The sequence below is a fragment of the Ornithorhynchus anatinus genome, chromosome X3, assembly GCF_004115215.2.
Source record: "Ornithorhynchus anatinus isolate Pmale09 chromosome X3, mOrnAna1.pri.v4, whole genome shotgun sequence".
Lineage (NCBI taxonomy): Eukaryota > Metazoa > Chordata > Mammalia > Monotremata > Ornithorhynchidae > Ornithorhynchus > Ornithorhynchus anatinus.
The window spans coordinates 20,754,344-20,774,180 of NC_041751.1; the positions used below are offsets into that span (position 1 = coordinate 20,754,344).

At 46.9% G+C, this 19,837-nt stretch overlaps 1 protein-coding gene and 1 non-coding gene across 2 annotated transcripts in view; one reads left to right on the top strand and one right to left on the bottom strand.

Annotated features, from left to right (window-relative positions):
* FARS2 (phenylalanyl-tRNA synthetase 2, mitochondrial) overlaps positions 1-19,837 on the top strand; it is a 281,243-nt gene that overhangs the window by 98,669 nt on the left and 162,737 nt on the right. The gene's annotated exons all lie outside the window — the stretch shown is intronic.
* LOC114807710 lies at positions 11,975-12,112 on the bottom strand. Its single transcript, XR_003755785.1, has one exon. It is a non-coding gene; the product is annotated as a small nucleolar RNA SNORA7 (small nucleolar RNA).

A 19,837-nucleotide genomic window follows, 5' to 3' on the forward strand; every position in this document is an offset into this window, starting at 1 on the left:
GCTGGGTAGTTAGGAAGTCTCTCTCACCCAACCTTTCAGTAGAGCTGCCGATAGCTTGTGAAGTGGACTGATTTGAGTTTCACTACTCCCCGTCTCCTCCCTCACCCTCTGGTGGACATTTCGACGAGCAGCGAAGTATCCGAAGTGTGAACAGTGCAGGGGGAGAGGACGGGAAGCGAGCTCCTCCTAGGTGAATCCACAGATTGTACCATCGGCCCAACAACAAATGAAAGCTGACTGGACCAATGTAGAAGTAAAGGAAAAGGAAGGTGACTGTGTGGACCTATCCGACTTGCCCGTCAAATCGTCGGCAGAAAGCACTTCAGAGGGGAAGGCTTTTTCGTGTTGGGGTGGCGTTCCATTACACAGATTGTCAGGAATTTCTTCAAGGGTCTCCAGGTAAATTTTTCTTCTAGCCTTTTCAAAACTTGAAGCATAAAACATTACCCCGCTTCTATGTGAAAGAAAGTTTGTGCAGAGTGGTTGTGTGTAAGTAACTAAAATCAGCGGTACTCCTATACCTGAGCCGGTGTTATTCTCAGCAGGTTCATCTGCTGCTTTCTGCTTGCTGTCTCTGTTCTTGCTCCTTATTCCTTATCCCCTCCCCTGCTCTCCCCGGCCCCTCACAAAATTGCCCCTTGCCCTGGGTCTTGAACTTTTCTTTTGCATTTGCCCTTTTTCATGAGTGCTGTCTGTTCAGGCTGCAAATTGTACCCTTCAGCTAGCAGCAGAAGCACTGTCCTTCGGCTTAAAGATGACCCTGATGATGGCGAGACTGCATCTGAGGGAGGATCTCGTGCACAGTCACATGCTTGGTCCAGGAACGTAGTCCCTTACACATTTTTTGGATCCCCCGCAAGCCCTATCACCGACCGAGCAAGTCCTTGAATTGTTTTTGTGGTGGTGGAGATGGTTTGCAGTGAGTCATCCACACTCTCACCTGGACCTGACACAAACAATCGGTAGGCAGAACAGTGCAGGGCAGGGTCACAGTAGAAAGCCATTGAGACTTTAACATCAACAGACACCACTACGTCCTCACCCGTTGTAAGCTCCCATTGAGTTTTAAATTAAGAATGTCTTATTAAGGGCCGGGAGGCTGTTCCCCTTCCTTGAGGAAAACTGGAGAAAAATCAAAAACAATAAAAAACAAACAGAGAATAACAGCAGGAGTGAAAAACACAGTCATCTCACCTAGTAATTCGGTATTCGATAAGTGACTAAGAAAGAGGGTTGGCAGGATGAGTTTTTATGATAAAGTAGTGAATACAGCTTCAGAGAACAATCTTGACATCTCCTGAAACTAGGACAAGTGCTTAATGTCAGTTTTGTCACTTAGACCTTCATAAATGAGATGAAGGGCAAATAGAGCGGGACCTCAGATAACTAGTTCTGTAGCCGTAATCATCGGAACGGTTAGAAAAAACACTGTATTACTGTTCTTTAACAAGAGATAATACCGTCTGTTAGGTGCTTATATTAAACTTTTGGAAAGGTAAATAGGGTATTAACGTTGAAAATTAATGCCAGAGGTATTGAAAGTTCTCTGCAGTTCTCCTAGAAAATGTCATAAATGCTCAGCTTAATGACTTGATTCTGTCTAAGGTCTAAGTTTTTAGTTGGCTAGGCATCTGATTGGTTCACTTCTATAAAAAAAGGTTTTAGAACTTTTCCAGTATTTGCTCCCTCAGAAGATGAATTTATTTTGTGAAAATGTAAAGGGACATCAAATTCCAACTGGAAGTTTCTGCAGTTGTTTGGCTTAATATTTAAGTGGCTCTCATGGTCCTTAGCCTAGTTGGCTTCATGTATTCTTTTGCGAAAATGTTCAGGGACATGTAATTCCAAGTGAAAGTTTTTGCAGTTGATTGGCTTGATATTTAGCTGGCTCTCGTATTCCAGCTGGCTGTAATTTAGAGATTATATAAGAGATACTTTGGTCCCGAGATCTGCTTTTCATTTTGTTCGTGGATGATCTGTGGGCAAGGAAAAAATCAGGAAAGACTCACAGCTAGATATTGGAAAACAAAGGCACGCAGTCACACAACTGCAAAGAGACACTCGGTCAAGGAGACAAATTTAGCAAGCTACAGAGTAGAACATGGGCAGGAGAAGCATGGAAGACAGATCAATTAATCAAGAAGTCATCTTTCACCCAAACCGTGTCTCCCCCCCGTCTTTGCTTTTACTGTAGACACCACTATCCTCCCTGTCTCACAAGCCCATAACCTTGGTATTATCCTCAAGTCATCTGTTTTATTCAACCCACCTATTGAATCCGTCACTAAATCCTGTCAGTTCTTCCATCACTAAAATCCATCCTTTCCTCTCCATCCAAACTGCTACAACATTGATCCAAACACATTCGTCCATTCATTCGATCGTATTTATTAAGCAGAGCACTGAAAAACAGACACGTTCCCTGCCCACAATGAGCTTACAGTCTAGAAGGAGAGGCAGACATTAATATAAATAAATTACAATCTGTACATAAGTGCTGCGGGACTGGGAGGCGGGGAAGAAAAAGGGAGCCAGACAGCGTGATGCAGAAAGGAGTGGGAGAAGAGGAAAGGGGGGGGTTTAGTTTGGGAAGGCCTCTTGGAGGAGATGTGTCTTCAAGAAGGCTTTGAACTGGGGGAGAGTAGTTGTCTTTTGGATTTGAGGAGGGAGGACGTTCCAGATCAGAGGCAGGATTTGGGTTAGGGGTCGGGGACGAGATAGGCGAGCTCGAGGCACAGCGAGTAGGTTAGCATTAGAGGAGCAAAGTGTGTGGGTTGGGTTGCAGAAGGAGAGTAGCGAGGTGAGGTAGGAGGGGCCAAGGTGGTGGACTGCTTTAAAGCCAATGGTGAGGAGTTTTTGTTTGATGCAGAGGTGGCTGGGCTACCACTGGAGTTTTTTGAGGAGTGGGGAAACGTCCTTGAATGTCTGTGAGGGAAAATGATTCAGGCAGCAGAAAGAAGTATGGACTGGGAAAGACAGCAAGGAGGACGATGCAGTAGTCCAAGCGGGTTAGGGCGTGGTAGCATTTTGGATGAAGAGGAAAGGGCGGGTTTTAGCGATTTTGTGAAGGTGGGGCCGACATTCCGACCTGATGACTGCGTCAGCCTCCTCCCTGACCTCCCTGCCCCCACTCCCCACTTCACTCCATGCTTCAATCTGCCTCATATCAGACAGGTAATTGCTCTCCCCTACTTCAAAGCCTTACTGAAGGCACAAGAAACCTTCCCCAACTAAGCCCTCCTCTCCTCTTCTCCCACTCCCTTCTGAGTCACCCTGACTTGCTCCCTTCATTCATCCTCCCTCCCATCTCCACTGCACATAGGTACATGTCTGTAATTTAATCCCAGCTCCTCCACTTGTCTGCTCTGTGACCTTGGGCAAGTCACTTAACTTCTCTGTGCCTGTAAAATGGGGATTAGGACTGTGAGCCCTTCGTGGGACAACCTGATTACTTTGTATTTACCCCAGCACTTAGAACAGTGCTTGGCACATAGTAAGCGCTTAACAAATACCATCATCATCATTATTATTATTATTATTGTTAAAATGAGTTTTTGGATATCTGTGTATTTAAATGATCTATACTCTCCCTGCACCCCATTTCCATGGCTGAGGGGAAGCCCCTTTCTCTTCATTTTTCCCAAATCATTTCTAAACTTCACAGATCGTAGAATCACTGCAGACCGTAAGATGCTTGTGGACGGAGATCATGTCTACAAACCGTATTATACAAACCACCCTCTCTACTGAACTGAACTCACTCATTCCCCTAGCCCTCCAACAGTCGCCTACCACTAGTGGATGGAGCACGGGCCTGGCAGTCAGTCAGAAGGACCTGGATTCTAGCCCCGGGCTCTGCCACTTGTCTGTCGTGTGACCCTGGTTAAGTAACTTCACTTCTCTGTGCCTCAGTTATCCCATCTGTAAAATAGAGAAGAGGAGAGGAGGGCTTAGTTGGGGAAGGTTTCTTGGCGGAGATGTGCCTTCAGTAAGGCTTTGAAGGAGCGGAGAGCAATTACCTGTCTGATATGAGGAGGGAGGGTGATATGAGGCAGATTGAAGCATGGAGTGAAGTGGGAATGTAAAAATTAAGACTCTGAGTCCCATGTGGGACAGGGACTGTGTCCAACCTGATTATCTGTATCTACCCCAGCACTTAGAATAATGCCTGGCATATAGTAAGTAAGATATACCATATCTATATATAAATATATATATATATATACACCACTGATACCTCAAATTTAGCATGTCCTTATCTTCCCACACAAACCCTGTCCTCCCCATGATTTTCCCATCACTGTGGACAGCACCCCCATCATTTCTGTCTTATAAACCCATAATCTTGGCATTATACTTGACTCCTCTCTCTCTCATTCAACTCACATATTCAATTCATCACTAAATCCTTGTGGTTTAACCTTCACAACATTGCTAAAATCCACCCTCTCCTCTCCATCCAAACTGTTACCATGTTAATCCAAGCACTTATCCTATCCCTCCTTGATTACTGTAACAACCTCCTTGCTCACCTCCCAGCCTCCTGTCTCTCCACACTCCAGTCCATACTTCACTCTGCTGCCCTAATTCTTTTTCCTTTGGTACTTGTTAAGCGCTTACTACGTGCCAGACGCTCTTCTAAGTGCTGAGGGGGAATTAAGGTAATCAGGTTGGACACAGTCCATGTCCCACCTGGGACTCACAGTCTTAATCTCCATGTTACATACGAGGTAACTGAGGCCAGAGAAGTTAAGTGACTTGCCCAAGGTCACACAGCAGACAAATGGCAGAGCTGGGATTAGAACCCAGGTCCTTGTGATTCCCAAGCCTGTGCTCCATCCACTAGGCCACACTGCTTCTCTTCATAGTAAGTGCTTAAACTTACCACGGTTATTACGATTAGTATTGTTACCGTTATCACTTGAAACAGGAACATTTGAAAATAGGAGAAATGAGTCAAGAGACTGGTATCATCCTGGGAAGGTGGGCATTGGCGTTTTCAGCAAGGGCTTATGGGTCATTTACCTTTCGGTCTGTCTGGAGGAAAAAGCTTTTCTGGCCATTAGGGATGTGATTTGGGGAAAGAGCACGTGGCACCGTGGGTCAGGATTTCCTCTAGCTCCTAGGCTGAGTGGATACTATTCTGGGACAGACCCTGTGAGAACAGACCAAATCCTCTTTGGCCAAGGAAGACGCCTGAGGAGGGTTGAGTTGGCTGCCTACATCCAAGCGCTCAGCTTTCGAAGCACCAGCGACCCATGCGTTGATCATGAGCCACCAGCTTTTTGTGCCTTTGGCCACCTGGAGCGGGGCAACCGAGCCTTTTGGGCATCAGCCATTGGCAACTGCAGCCTGGCGGTACCCCCTCACCAGAGCCAAGCACGGCTCACAGTTGCCCCGTTTTCTTATTTTCTAAGCATTTATTCTTTAGCCTTGGCCTGAAAGCGTTATGGCAGGGAATGCTAGAAAACCGGTGCAAAGCTGCTTTCTCCAGGATGCTTTCAGTGACCTTCAAATCGCTGCGTCGCTCCGTATTGTGGCCGCTTAGCCCCTGACTGTGCCTTCTGCTCACATTGAATAGGTTTTCAGCTTTCCCTGTGGGTTTAACTTCCCTTCGAGAGCCTCCTCCCTTTCCCAGATATGATTTGCTACGTAGGGCACCTGAAATCCTGGCAGAGGGGCATGCCGGTTTACCAAGCTGAGGAAGCAGTTCGCAAATGTGTTGTTTTTATGAAAGAATAATTTCCAAAAGAATTCCCTGGGTCAGCAGATCTTCCACTCGACACAGTATGAAAAGCCTATTGGATATCTTGATCCAATTCCTCTTTGCTCAATCGTATTTATATTGTGTGGAAGCTTAAATTTCCTGAGCCGGGGAGGAAGTGTGTGGTGACGTCATATGTTCTTTCACCTGAGGTCACCTCGCATTTGACAGCTCACGGAGAAAGAGCTGACCCAAGAGCTGCCGGGAAGTAGCCTGACCTAATGAAAAAACCAGGGGCCTGGAAGTCCGAGGACCTGGTTCCTAATCCCAGTTCTGCCATTTACCTGCTGTGTGTCCTTGGGCAAGCTATTTCACTTTGCTGTGCTTCAGTCTTTTAGAAAGAACACACAGCTGGAAGCCAGAGTTCAAGGACCCGGGTTCCAATCGCGGCTCTGTCATTTGCCTGCTGTGTGACCTTGGGCAAGTCACAACTTCTCTAAGTCCTATTTTCCTCATTTCTAAAATGGGGGTCCATTACCCATTCTCCCTCCCGCTTTGACTTTGAGCTCCGCATGGACTTTCTCTGACTTGATTTCATTGTATCTACCCCAATGCTTAATGTCATGCTTGGCACATGAGCGCTTAATAATAATAATAAAAATGTTGGTATTCGTTAAGCGCTTACTAGGTGCAGAGCACTGTTCTAAGCGCTGGGGTAGACACAGGGGAATCAGGTTGTCCCACGTGGGGCTCTCAGTCTTAATCCCCATTTTACAGATGAGGTAACTGAGGCACAGAGAAGTTAAGTGACTTGCCCACAGTCACACAGCTGACAAGTGGCAGAGCCGGGATTCGAACCGCTTAAATAATAGTATTATTATTATTATTATTATTTCTATTCTACTGCTATTACTACTACTAATAATAATGAAAGGCATATGTAATCAGAACCCTGGACCATTTATTTACCTGGCTGAAATGTCCTAGGTTTGTGGGTAGGAGCTATTTTGGGGGGACAGCTGTTTTGCAAGCACTTATTCTTCACAATGACTCTATTGAAGAGACCAGTATAATGGACACTTAATTTAGAAGGGGGAGCGGAAAAGTCCCGTAGGCCACAACGCCTCTCATAGATTTCTAGTCCTAATGGTTGCTTGCTTGATGACCGTTTTGACATTTAGTAAGCACTTACAAAGTCCACTGTACTAAATGCTGGAAAACCTCGCAAGGACGTTGATTTAGGCACAGTCTCCAGCACACAGGTGGACTATAAGCTTCGGGTGGTGGGAACGAGAGATGGACGATGTAGAGGAAGACAGACATTGAGTGCCTTAAAGCACTCAAGTGAGGAGTTTCCATTTAGTTGTTCTTGAGGAATGCAGTGATGTAGACTGAATGGGCTTTAAAACTCTCCGTCTTCTTGCCCCTTCCTACCTTATTATTATTACCTTCCCTTCCTGATTTTCTACTCAACCCAGCCCGCAAACTTTGCTCCTCTACTGCCAACCGACTCACCGTACCTCAGTCTCATCTGTCTCACCTCCAACCCCTCTCCCATGTCCTGCCTCTGTCCCGGGAACACCCTCCCTCTTCAAACCCGACAGACGGTCACTCTCCCCACTTCAAAGCCGTGCTGAAATCTCATCTCCTCCCAGAGGCCTGCCCCGACCAAGCCTTCATTTCATCTTCTCCCTCTTCCTTCTTCTTCGCTCTTGCGCTTGGATTTGTACCCTTTATTCACCCCTCGCTCAGCCAACAGCACTTACGTACATAGCCATAATTTATTTCTTTATATCAATATCTGCTGTCTCCCCCTCTAGACTGTAAGCTCGTTGTGGGCGGGAAACACGTCTACCAACTCTTTTGTACTGTACTCTCCGAAGCATCTAATACAGTGCTCTGCACACAGTAAGCTCTGTATTAATACGATTGATCGAAAACACGTACCGTTATCAACGTTCGCCTCTTCCCCTGCCCCTGTCGGGATTTTTTCCCCTGCTAGTAGATTTCTTTATCGTGGGAAGCTTTCCCTCACCTCACTTAGCAGACCCCTACATCCACTTTGCTGGCTGACATTTGCTCTGGGGTGGCAGGGTGAGGGCCTCAGGAAGAATCTTATAAAACACAAGTATCCTCTGGACTGAATGGGGAAAACATCTCCTGAAGCTATTTTTCCGTCTTCACCCCAGAATGCTGCCCTGTCCTTTCTCCCTCCCAGTCACCCAAATTGACAGCCTGGATTTCCAGTTGCAGTGACTGCCTTCAAAGACATCTTTTTTTCTGTCCTCTTTAGAATCAAAACCCTTGTTAATAATAATAATTGGGGCATTTGTTAAGCAGTTACTATGTGCCGAGCACTGTACTAAGCCTTGGGGTAGATACAGGATAACTAGTTTACCTGAGGGGCTCACGGTCTAAGGAGGAGGGAGAAGAGGTATTTAATCTCCACTTTCCAGATGAGGAAACTCACAGAGAAGTTACGTGATTGGCATGAGGTCTCGAGGCGGGCAAAGAGCTAGACCCGGATTAGAATCCAGGTCCTCTGACTCCAGGCCGGTGCTCTTTCCCCGAGCCCACACTGCTTCTCTCTAGTGAAGAAGAGATAGTAATGACATCGGAGGCGGATGAGCTGGCAGGAGAGAAAAAAAAATCAAGCCAATATCCAACTGACGACAAAATGCGTGCTCCCACAGTGACCGAGGCAGTCCGGGGAAGAGGAGGCGAGGTGAGGAACAAATTGAGGAGTGAGACAGCGGGCTGGGCTGCGACAGGATGAACCTCCTGCTGGAGGAGAGGCTTATTTGGGCACTTGTGAGCTCTGCTTGATGAATGTCCCTGAAAGTTCACGAACAAAAAAATAGCAGGGAAGATATGACTTAGGATAAATCATTAACGCTGCTCTTGCCGCTCCAGAGAAGGTCCATGGGGTGAGGCCAGTAGGCTAAATATGTTTTTAAAGAATTCCCTCCTTAGGGGTATGTGTCTATTAAAAACGAATTTGATTTTTCAACCCGGGATTTTTATTTTTCTGCTTTTCTAGCCGGCTGAGTGCTTGTGCACCGCTGTTCCGGATTTCAGATCTCTTTGAAAGCTGATTGGTTTTGCCAGCTAACCTGCCACCTCTCCGCTCCAGGACTGCAATCCTGGCAGCCTTTCAAAGGCCGAGATGTCGGTGGGGCAGGGACGACCGATGAGGTCACATACCACCTCAACAGTGTGGATGGCCGGAGCATTTACTTGCCGTAATTGACTGCCGGGCCCCGGTTTTGACTCAGTTTGGACCGTGTCCAACCTGATTTGCTTGTATAATAATAATAATAATAATGTTGGTATTTGTTAAGTGCTTACTATGTGCCGAGCACTGTTCTAAGCGCTGGGGTACATACAGGGTAATCAGGTTGTCCCACATGAGACTCACAGTCTTAATCCCCATTTTCCAGATGAGGTAACAGAGGCACCGAGAAGTCAAGTGACTTGCCCAAAGTCACACAGCTGACAGGTGGCGGAGGCGGGATTAGATAGAACCCATGACCTCGGACTCCTAAACCCGTGCTCTTTCCACTGAGCTACGCTGCTTCTCCACCCCAGCACTTAGAACAGTGCCTGGCACATATTAAGCGCTTAACAAATACCACCATTATTCATTATTATTTTGAACGTGGTGCCGCATGAGAAGCAGCAGGGCCTGGAGGAGAGAGCATAGGCCTGGGAGTCTGGGGACCTGGGTTCTAATTCCGGCTCTGCCACATGCTTGCTCTGTGATCTTGAGCAAGTCACTTTACTAAATTTCCTCATCTGTAAAACGGGGATTAAATCCTATTCCCTCCTGCTTAGTCCGTGAACCCCATGTGGGACAGGGACTGTGTCCGACCCGATCATCTTGTATCTACCTCAGTGCTTAGTACAGTGCTTGGCACACAGTAAGCGCTTGCTAAATGCTGTAATCAATCAAATCAGAAGTCAAAACCTGTTTGCCAACGTAGCCACGTTTTTCATTTCTATGTCCATTACCCCTTTCGCCCACACCCAACAGAGGAACAAAACCACCTTAATCAGTGATATTTATTGAGCGCTTACCTTGTGCAGGACACCGTACTGAGCACTTGGTAGAGTTCATAGACATGAGTCCTGCCCTTTGCTTTATGGTATTTGCTAAGCACTTTGCGTCCAACACTGCTTTTAATGCTGGGATAGGCAAAAAATTAATTAGATTAGACACAGTCCCTGTCGCATATGGGGCTCACAGTCTAAATAGGAGGGAGTAGGATTTAATGCCCATTTTACAGATGAGGGGAGACAGACATTATGCTAAATTACAGGTCGGGGAAGCAACAGAGCATATGAATGTGTACGTAAGTGCCGTGGTGTGGGGTGAGTATCAACGTGCTTGGGGGTACGGGCCTCTTCCATCGCAGCTGAGTCAGAGGAGCGCCTTGCACTCCCTCGATCTGCCCCAGGAACTCTTTCTCTGCCTCCAGCATTCTTTGCCCACACCGGGCCAGGTATAAGAGCCGCCGCCCTACCTCTTCATACTCCCTTCACCTTGGCCCCTCTTCACCTCCGGAGCCGAGCGAAACGTGCGGCTTTTTCAGCCTGGCCTCCCGGCCCGCTCTCGGCTCCCCTCACCGTGGAGGGGAGGGACACCGGCTCCCCTCCGTCTTACCACCCAACCCCCCCCCCCCCCCCCCCCCACTGATCCCATCCTGCTTTCCACTGCCCAGGCGGGAAAGAGCACAGCACCTGCAGCGGGAAGCCTCACAGAATCACAGGAAAGCTAGTAACTGCATAGCCGTGGCTCTGGGCTCTGAATCGCCAGGAGAAGTTCTGCTCCTCTAGCCACAGCTCCCTGCCGTCTTCTGTTTTTCTTTTGTGTATTGTGGACTTGTCCTTCTCCCTTATGCTGTTTTAGTGTCTCGTTGCTCCCAGTGTATCTGTCGCCACTCCTCCCCTACTCTCCCCTCTCTTTCTATTCAGCGATTGTGAGTCCCTCAAGGGACAGGGTCCATGTCTAATTTCCACCTATATTCTCTTTCCCATCATGGCAGTTCAGTGCTCTGCACACAGAAAGCTCTTAATAGATACTATTACTATTCATTCATTCATTCATTCGATCGTATTTATTGAGCGCTTACTGTGTGCAGAGCACTGTATACAGCTTGGAAAGTACAATTTGGCAACAGATAGAGATAATCCCTACCCACAGGCTCACAGTCTAGAAGGGGGAGACAGACAACAAAACAAAACAAGTAGACAGGAATAAATGGGATCAAAATAGATAAATGGAATTATAGATATATACACATCATTAATAAAATAGAATAATACATATATACAAATATACACAAATGCTGTGAGGCAGGGAAGGGGGTAGAGCAGAGGAAAGGGGGCTCAGTCTGGGAAGGCCTCCTGGAGGAGGTGAGCTCTCAGTAGGGCTTCGAAGAAGGGAAGAGAGCTAGTTTGGCGGATATGAGGAGGGAGGGCATTCCAGCCCAGAGGTAGGACGTGGGCCAGGGGTCGACGGTGGGACAGGCGAGAACGAGGCACAGTGAGGAGGTTAGCAGCAGAGGAGTGGAGTGTGCGGGCTGGGCTGTAGGAGGAGAGAAGAGAGGTGAGGTAGGAGGGGGCAAGGTGAGGGAGAGCCTTGAAGCCAATAGTGAGGAGCTATTGCTTCATATGAAGGTTGATAGGCAACCGCCGACCTCAGTACATAAGGCGACGTAGAAGGGAGGGGGAAAAGAGGGGATAGTCAGGGGAATGTTTCCTGGTGGAGATCAATCAATGAATGGTATTTACTGAACACTTACTAGGTGCAGAGCATTGTACTAAGTGCTTGGGAGAGTACAGTACAGCAGAGTTAGCAAATACGTTCCCTGCCCGTAATGAGCTTATGGTCTAAAGATATGATTGTAGCAGGACTCTGAAGATGGGGAGAGTGGTGGTCTGCTGGACAATAAAGGGCAGGGAGTTCCAGGTAAGAGAGAGGGCGTGAGCAAAGGGGCCACGATGAAGGGAGACAAGATTGAGGTACAGTGAGTAGGTTGGTGTTTTGTCTTATGCCGTCGAGTCGTTTCCGACCCATGGTGACACCACGGACACATCTCTCCCAGAACGCCCCACTCCCTGTCTGCAGTTGTTCTGGCAGTAGATCCCTAGAGTTTTCTTGGTAAAAATACGGAAGTGGTTTACCGTTGCCTCCTTCCACGCAGTAAACTCGAGTCTCCGCCCTCAACTCTCTCCCCTGCCGCCGCCGCCCGGCACAGGTGAGTTTTGACTTGTAGCAGATGGCCTTCCACTCGCTAGCCACCTGCCAAGCTAGCAACGGAATGGGTAGGCCTCTGGTTGACTCTCCCTCCCGTAGCCGAGACTGGTAGAGGACTGGAAACTCTCCAGGTGCGACCCTGAGAGGGGAAGGTTGGTGTTAGGGGACCAAAATGTGCAGGCTGGATCGTAGTGGGAGAAGAGCGAGGATAAGTAGGAAGGAGATAGCTGACTGAGTGCTTTAGAGCCATAAATTAGAGAGAAGGGAAGAGAAAACTTGATTTGCGCCACTGATTTGGGAGCTAAATTGAGAAAGGGATTGGAGAAGAAGGAAAAAGCCATCTTCCAGGAGTTGGGAAATGGAAAGAAGCGAAGGTCAGGCAGTGGTGTGACGAATGGTAACTTGTAAATTAAACTTGAACAACTTTTCAACTAAATATATATCAGGTAGTTACCTAATTTGATTGCCTCATGCTATTTGTTATAATGTTTCGTTTTCAGGTGCATATGCTCAAATGCCCGAGGTTGCGGAACACAAAATATTATGAAAACAAATTAATCACAAATAGATAGCATTCCCAGCTACCTCCAGGAGCAGACAGAATTAAGAACTAATGTCATACCCACAGTGTATGCTAAGCACCCAGAAATAGATAAAAAGATGGATTTTGAGCTATATAATGTAAAAAAAAAAAGAGTTTGTTTCACGGGTTCAGTGATGCCCCATATGTGATCTAGGTAGTACTGAGGGAGATGATACTAAGGCTTGAAGTAGCCTTGTTCCTCACTCTCTCTCTAACTTAACGGGGCCTGAGCAAGCTTAAGGGAAGTCGCAGCTCGTGCAAAATCAAATGGTCTTCCTGGGATACAGAGCAATGTGTTATCCATCTACCCGCTAGAATCTTCTTTTCTTAATATATATTTTTATAAGTAGATCCTTTCTCATCTTCCCGAAATCACCTGTGCCCACTCTTCTTCCTTCCCTGACCACCATCTTCAAATGCTTACTCCCTAGTGGCTTGTCACCCTCTGCCTTTGAACATGTTGATATCTCTCCTAGCCTAAAAAAAATAATCTGGATCCACTGTGACCTCCAGCCATCACCCCATCTTCCTCCTCCTGTTCCTGCCCATTCCCACTTCCTCTCCTCCAGCTCTCTTTTTGGCATTCTAAAATCTGGCTTCTACACCTTTCACAAATAATAGTAGTAAGTAGTAGATAAAGTGATTCAGTGCATACTCTGTGCAGAACACTATACTAAACACTGGGCAAGAACCCAATGTGTCTTCCTTGCCAAGCCTAAAGGACTCTACTGGATTTACTATATCCTAAGCCACTTTGGTCCAACCCCTTCTCCTGGAAAGACTACCAGACTTGGGTTTTCCTGACACTCTCCTAGTTCTCCTCTTGTCCCGTTTACCAATCCAATTAGAGAAGCACTGTGGCCTAGTGGAAAGAGCATGGGCCTGGGAGTCTGCCGCCCGACCTTGGCAAGTCACTTAACTTCTCTGTGCCTCAGTTACCCCACCTGTAAAATGGGGATTAAGATTGTGAGCCTCACGTGGGACAACCTGATTATCTTGTATCTACTCTAGCCCTTAGTACAGTGCCTGGCACGGCAAGTGTTTAGCAAATACCATTTTAAAAAAAATCCTTTTTCACCGCCTCTCCCTCTGCCTTCCAGTTTGGGGGATCCTCAAGGCTCTGGTCAAAGTCACAGAACAGGCGATTGGCAGAGCTGGGATTTGAATTCAGGTCCTCTGGTTCCCATGCCCTTTTCACTGTTTTCACAGAGAAATGAATCCAGATTTGGTTGCAGATTTTTTTTGTTTCCTTGAGTTGACCTCCAAGATTTGCTATCCTAGAGGGGTCAAGAATGTCATAGGGGCAAGAGGGGCCTTTACAGCCCTGAATTGGCACCGAGGGCATTAAACCATTAATTCCCAGGCCACCCCGTCGTCCCTGGCGCCTCCCCAGCCTGCCATCGACCAGCCAATCAATCCGTGCTATTTGTTGAGTACCTACTGTGCGCAGAACACTGTACGAAGCGCTTGGAAGAGTACAGTACAAGAGTGGGTAGACACATTCCCTGCCCAAAACAAGCTTACAGTCTGTACTCTCTGAAGTGCTTAGTACAGTGCTCTGCACCTAGTAAGTGCTCAATGAATACCATTGATTGATAGAGGGGTGACAGACTTTAATATAATTACAGACATGGAATTACATAAAGTGCAGAAGTGCTGTAGGACTGAGGGTGGGGTGAATATCAAAGGCTTAAGGGGTACAGATGTAAGTGCAGAGGTGACACAGAAAGGAGAGGGAGTATAATAATAATGATGATGGTATTTATTAAGTGCTTACTATGTGCCAAGCACTGTTCTAAGCACTGGGGTGGATACAGGCAAATCAGGTTGGACAAAGTCCCTGTCCCACATGTCCCCATTGTACAAATGAGGTAACGGAGGCACAGAGAAGTTAAGTGCCCTGCCTAAGGTCACACAGCAGCCAAGTGGTAGAGCCGGGATTAAAACTCATGTCCTGTCTCCCAGGCCCGCACTCTTGCCACTAGGCCACGCCGCTTCTGGGCAAAGAGAGCTTAATCGAGGCAGGTTTCTTGGAGGAGATGTGATTTTAATAAAGGCTTTGAAGGTGGGGAGAGTGGTGGTCTGGCGTACGTAGAGGGGGAGGGAGTTCCGGGCCACAGAGAGGACTTCGGAAAGGGGTTGGCGGCAGAGTAGATGAGATCGGGGCACAGTGAGTAAGATGGCGCTGGAGGAGCGAAGTATGCAGTCTGGGCTGTAATAAGAGATCAGGGAGGTAAGGTAGGAGGGGCGAGCTAATTGAGTGCTTTAAAGCTAATGGTAAGAAGTTTCTGTTGAATGCAGAGGTGGGTGGGCAGCTGTTAGAAGTTCTCTGGGAGCCTAGAAGCAGTGGGGCCAACCAGTGGAAGCCCAGGTCTGGGATTCAGAGAAATAGCTAACGCATGCGTAAAGAATGCATCGATAACAGATTATTGATATATTTTTCTCGTTGGCAGTTTTACCAGAAATTAAAAAGCGGTTTGGGAGGGAGGAAGCTCTTAATTTCCCTTATCTATATTTTCAAGTTCAAGATAGATATGCCAGTATTTTGTAGGCGGTGGGGAGACGAGCCCCCTTCTCCTTTAGAAAAGCTCTTCTGTAGAAGAGGAACGATGACTTTTTCAGAGAAAAAATTGGTCGCTAATCGTCATAGAGATCTTGCAATGCAGAGCTTTTGCAAACTTGGCTGCATTTTAAATGGTCACTGAGCATTAGATGGATTTGCCCACGACTCCTGAAATACTCAAACCGGGCTCTCTTCTGAAAGGTACTATGTAACAAATGGAGCGAGAGCCTCCTACTAGCCCATTCACCAGTGAAAACACTCTGAGCCAGCCACATCCCATGTTCCCAAGCTTTTTCACAGACCATTAGCAGTTCCTAAGAGGCCTTGTCTCTTTTTTCTTTTTTTTGTATGATCATCTTCCTTCCTGTCTTAAAGCCCTGAGTAACACTTGGCCCAGCTACATACTAAAGGGTTTTAAAAAAAGAAAGAAATGCCCAAAAAGTTACATAGTTTAGTACTCATCTTTCATGTAGAATGGACAGTGGGGAGGATGCCGTGACCCTCCCCGTCCCCCTTCATCCCCCTGCGTTCTTTGACTTTTAAAAGTCAGCATGGATGGTCATTCTGACGCTAACAGATTCTTCCCGGCAGTGCTGCAAACCCCATTTTTGTTTAACTCAGCCTTCCAGAGCTTCACTTGGAGGGAGTTTAGTTCATTCAGTCGTATTTTTCGAGAGTTTACCGTGTGCAAAGCACTGCTCCAAGCGCCTGGGAGAATACAGTACAACAACAGCGACATTCCCTGCCCACAACGAGCTCACAGCCTAGAGACGAGCTCACGGTCTCGTTTCCTCTGGGGAGACTGAAGTTTCTCCCCCTTTTGGTTTCGTGTTCCCTTGTCTTACCCAGGAATGGATTGTGGATTTTATTGTAAACCATAAACTTCCATTTTCATCATCCTTCCCTTGTGGTGTTTAAATGCCAGTCAATCAGTCAGGGACATTTACTGAGCACTTACCGTGTGCAGAGCACTATACTAAGCTATTGGGAGGGTACAGTCCAGTAGAATCGGGAGATACGATCTCGGCCCTAGGGGAATTGGTGGGGGACAGACATTATAGTAAAATTACAGGTAGGGAAAGGGGCCGAGTAGAAAGTTCTGCACCTAAGTGCTGTGGGTAGGCAGGGAGGGTGAGTATCAAAGTGTATAGGCAGTGCAGAAGGGTGGGTGAATAGAGGTGGGAAATGAGAGGTTAGTCAGGGAAGGCTTTTGCGGGGAGGTCTGATTTTAGTAAGGGGACATTATCTGAATTTCCAGCCACGTTATTGTAGATCGAGGTGAAGGAGGCCCTTAATCTCCGTCATTTGGCTACTTTCATTGGAGAAAGGCTTTTCTGCTCCGCAAACCGCATCTGTGGGGTGATGGCGGCGATGGCCTGCCCGGTTGGAGTTGTTGATCGGGCTTTTTCCTAATAAGATTAGGATTTTTCTGGATCTGATAAACCTTTTAGTGATGAAAAGAAGTTAAGCTGCATCAATCTACGGATAAGCCCTTTTGTTTGTATGAGTTTAATTAGCATGCTGTAGCATAGCACAGAAGTGTGTTCACGGACTTGCCAAAGTGTGATTTGGGTTTTGCCAACAATGAGAATATTTTCATCCAACTCTGCTGCTTCTGCCCTTTTAGGCTCTCTTCATTCTGTCGAGTCTCTCGCAAAACCGTAGCCGAGGCTTGAAAAACGCATGGCATTTGCGAGGGAATAAGTGGGTCAGTCTCTCCTCTCGACAGAAAAGTGCATCTACGGCCGCCGGCAGGGTGTGGTGTTTGGAGAAAGCTGAGACATTCTTCTGACCTCCAAAGTTTTTGGAGGAAGTCATGTAATGAGTCAGTGGCATTTTTTGAACACTTACTGTGTACAGAGATCTATATTAATTCTATATTATTCTCTATCTATATTAAGCCCCCTGGAGAGTAGAATGCAACCGGGTTGGTAGACATGTTCCCTGTCCACAAAGAGCCTACCATTTAAAGAGGGAGAGAGACATTAAAACGAATTAAGGATATGTACAGACGCGCTGTGAAGCTGAGGGTGGAGTGAATATCAAGGGGTTAAAGGGTACAGATCCAAGTGCGAGAGCGAGGCAGAAGGGAGAGCAAGAACAGAAAAACAACATGTATTCAGTTGTGGGGCTGCACAAGCAGGATCACCCACCTCAGAAAAGACCCCAGGAAATCTGAGGTATCTCAGCCTGGGTAGCTCCTCTTAGGTGACCCCACTGTGCACAGCGAGCCCGCAGCTTCTGCGTTGGACAGCTCTGCGTTTGCTTGAACGGTCTGCACTGGGAGAAATAGGCTCTCGGACCACGGGAGATCCCAGGATCCCTACTAACTCGATACCTCGATTTTCTGAGTAGGCAACCGGTGAGCCGCAAGACTCAGGAAAACTACTGGCCAGTCTCCTCCTCAAAAGATCATTTGTGTGGGGCTAAGAATATGACAGTCTACAATCCATAAATCACTAGGGTAATTCTAATACATTTCGGTTGCAGTCCGGGGGTCGACTGTGTCTGTATTGGTTTGTTGTTTATTTTTGGAAGGGTCAGGGAATATTTACACAACTCAGTATCTCCAGTAAAACCTAAAGTAACAGTCTGTTTTTCTTCTCCTGTTTCAAGAGATGGAATCGTCCTTCCAAACTGCATCTCTCTTCATTATTATCCGGAATATAATTAAAAGTCGACATTTAAAAACAAACATTGAATCAGACTGGAAGCCCCTCCAAACGGAATCTTTTCACTTCTCCTTTGAGGGTTGACAAATTTCCAGATAAGTTCATTGCTGGGCAGGAGATAGAAACGCAGATACATACTTATCTGGAAATCTGTCAACCCTCAAAGGAGAAGTGAAGAAGTTCTGTTTGGAGGGGGTTCCAGTCTGATTCAATGTTTGTTTTTAAATGTCGACTTTTAATTATATTTTGGTTAATAATGAAGAGAGATGCAGTTTGGTGGTGAGAATAAATCTTAAAAAGCTCAGTTGCTCCTTCTCTACTGCTTAAAACCAGTCCCCCTGGGAAAGAGTATTTCATTAATTGTCATTACTTGGGAATTGTGGAATTAGAGCAGCTGACATTTATTTTATCATTCATTTCTTTAGTGACAGTTGCATTACTTATTCTAAATTGAGTTCTTTGTTTGGAAAAAAAAGTAAATTAATTACAAACTGTGAGAAAAGAGCCACTTAGAACATTAGTAACTTCTATCTTGAGAAACGATTTTTCTAATAAAGATAATAAAAGTGCAATATTTCAAAATCAGAAGGGATATGTCACGTATTAATCTTTGCTTCACCACCGAAAGAAGCATAATCAATCAGCCAATCGTATTTATTGAGCGCTTATTGGGTGCAGAGCTCTGTACTAAGCACTTGGGAGAGTACGACGTTACAGAGTTGGTAGATGCATTCCCTGCCCACAGTGAGCTCTCAGTCTAGAAGATGCATAAGCGTTTTCCCAGTTAACTCTTCACATATTCCGTACCCGGAAAGAGAAAGGCTGTCCATAGAGAAAACAGGGTGTGCTGTGACGACGGCGTGCCATACACCGTGCCATGGGGCATTAGACTCCTGGCAGTAATAGAGCCGTAAGGTGGCAGAGCAAGAGTTGGCGGTTCTATTGAGGGAGGTTTGGGAATCTCCTCGGGAATTTGAAAACAGGCAGATTCTCATCTCGTCTGCATGGTTTAACGTGGTCTTGGCCTAAGATCGAAGGCCTCCTTTAGGCAGGAGAGTTGGGCCTGGCCACCGTGGAGATGGTGAGGCCCGTGCCGAGACTCCCTGAACCCGCCTGCGGGGCAGCTAGGTAGCGGAGAGAGGAGTAGCCACACCTTTCCCCCCGTCCCCCAGGGCTGGGTGAGAGTCCCAGTGGCGGATCTCTTGGTAGAGGTAGTCCAGGCCCGCCACCTCCAGAACGGCCTGGTTCCTGACCATAAGCAAAGCCTCCTTCCCCCACACTGCAGCCGCACTGGCAAATCAGTCAATCGTTGAATGCCTCCCATGTGTCTGGGAGTAAAGCAAAAGCTAGACCTGTGGTCTCTGCCCTCAAGGAGTTTTCATTCTAGTGGGGTAGACCAGACCAGACAAATTATCTATGGATCGTGGAATGCAGAGAAAGAACAGTCGGGCAAGTATTGATCGCAGAAGTGTGACAGGACGAATAAAGTGTAAATGAGTGTGATCGATCAATCGATCGTATTTATTGAGTGCTTACTGTGTGCAGAACAGTGTACTAAACACTTGGGAGAGTGCAGTACAACAGACACATTCCCTGCCCAACAACGAGCTTACATCTAGCGGGGAGACATTAAGAGAAATAAATAAATGATGGCTATGTACATAAGGGCTACGGGGCTGGGGGTGGAGAAAAAAAGGGAACAAATCAGAACTACACAGAAGAGAGTGGGAGAAAAGGAGGTGAGGGTTTTGTCAGGGAAGGCCTCTTGAAGGAGATGTGCCTTTAATAAGGCTTAGAAGGTGGGGAGAGGAATTGGCGGATATGAAGAGGATATGAGAGACGAGATTGAGGTACAGTGATAGTTTGGCATTAGAGGAGCGAAGTGTGCGACCTGGGTTGTGGTAGGAGAGCGGTGAGGTAGGAGGGGGCAAGGTGATTGAGCGCTTTAAAATTTCCAGTCCTCTACCAGTCTCGGCTACGGGAGGGAGAGTCAAGCAGAGGCCTACCCATTCCAGTCCTAGCTTGGGCAGCGGCTAGCGAGTGGGAGGCCATCTGC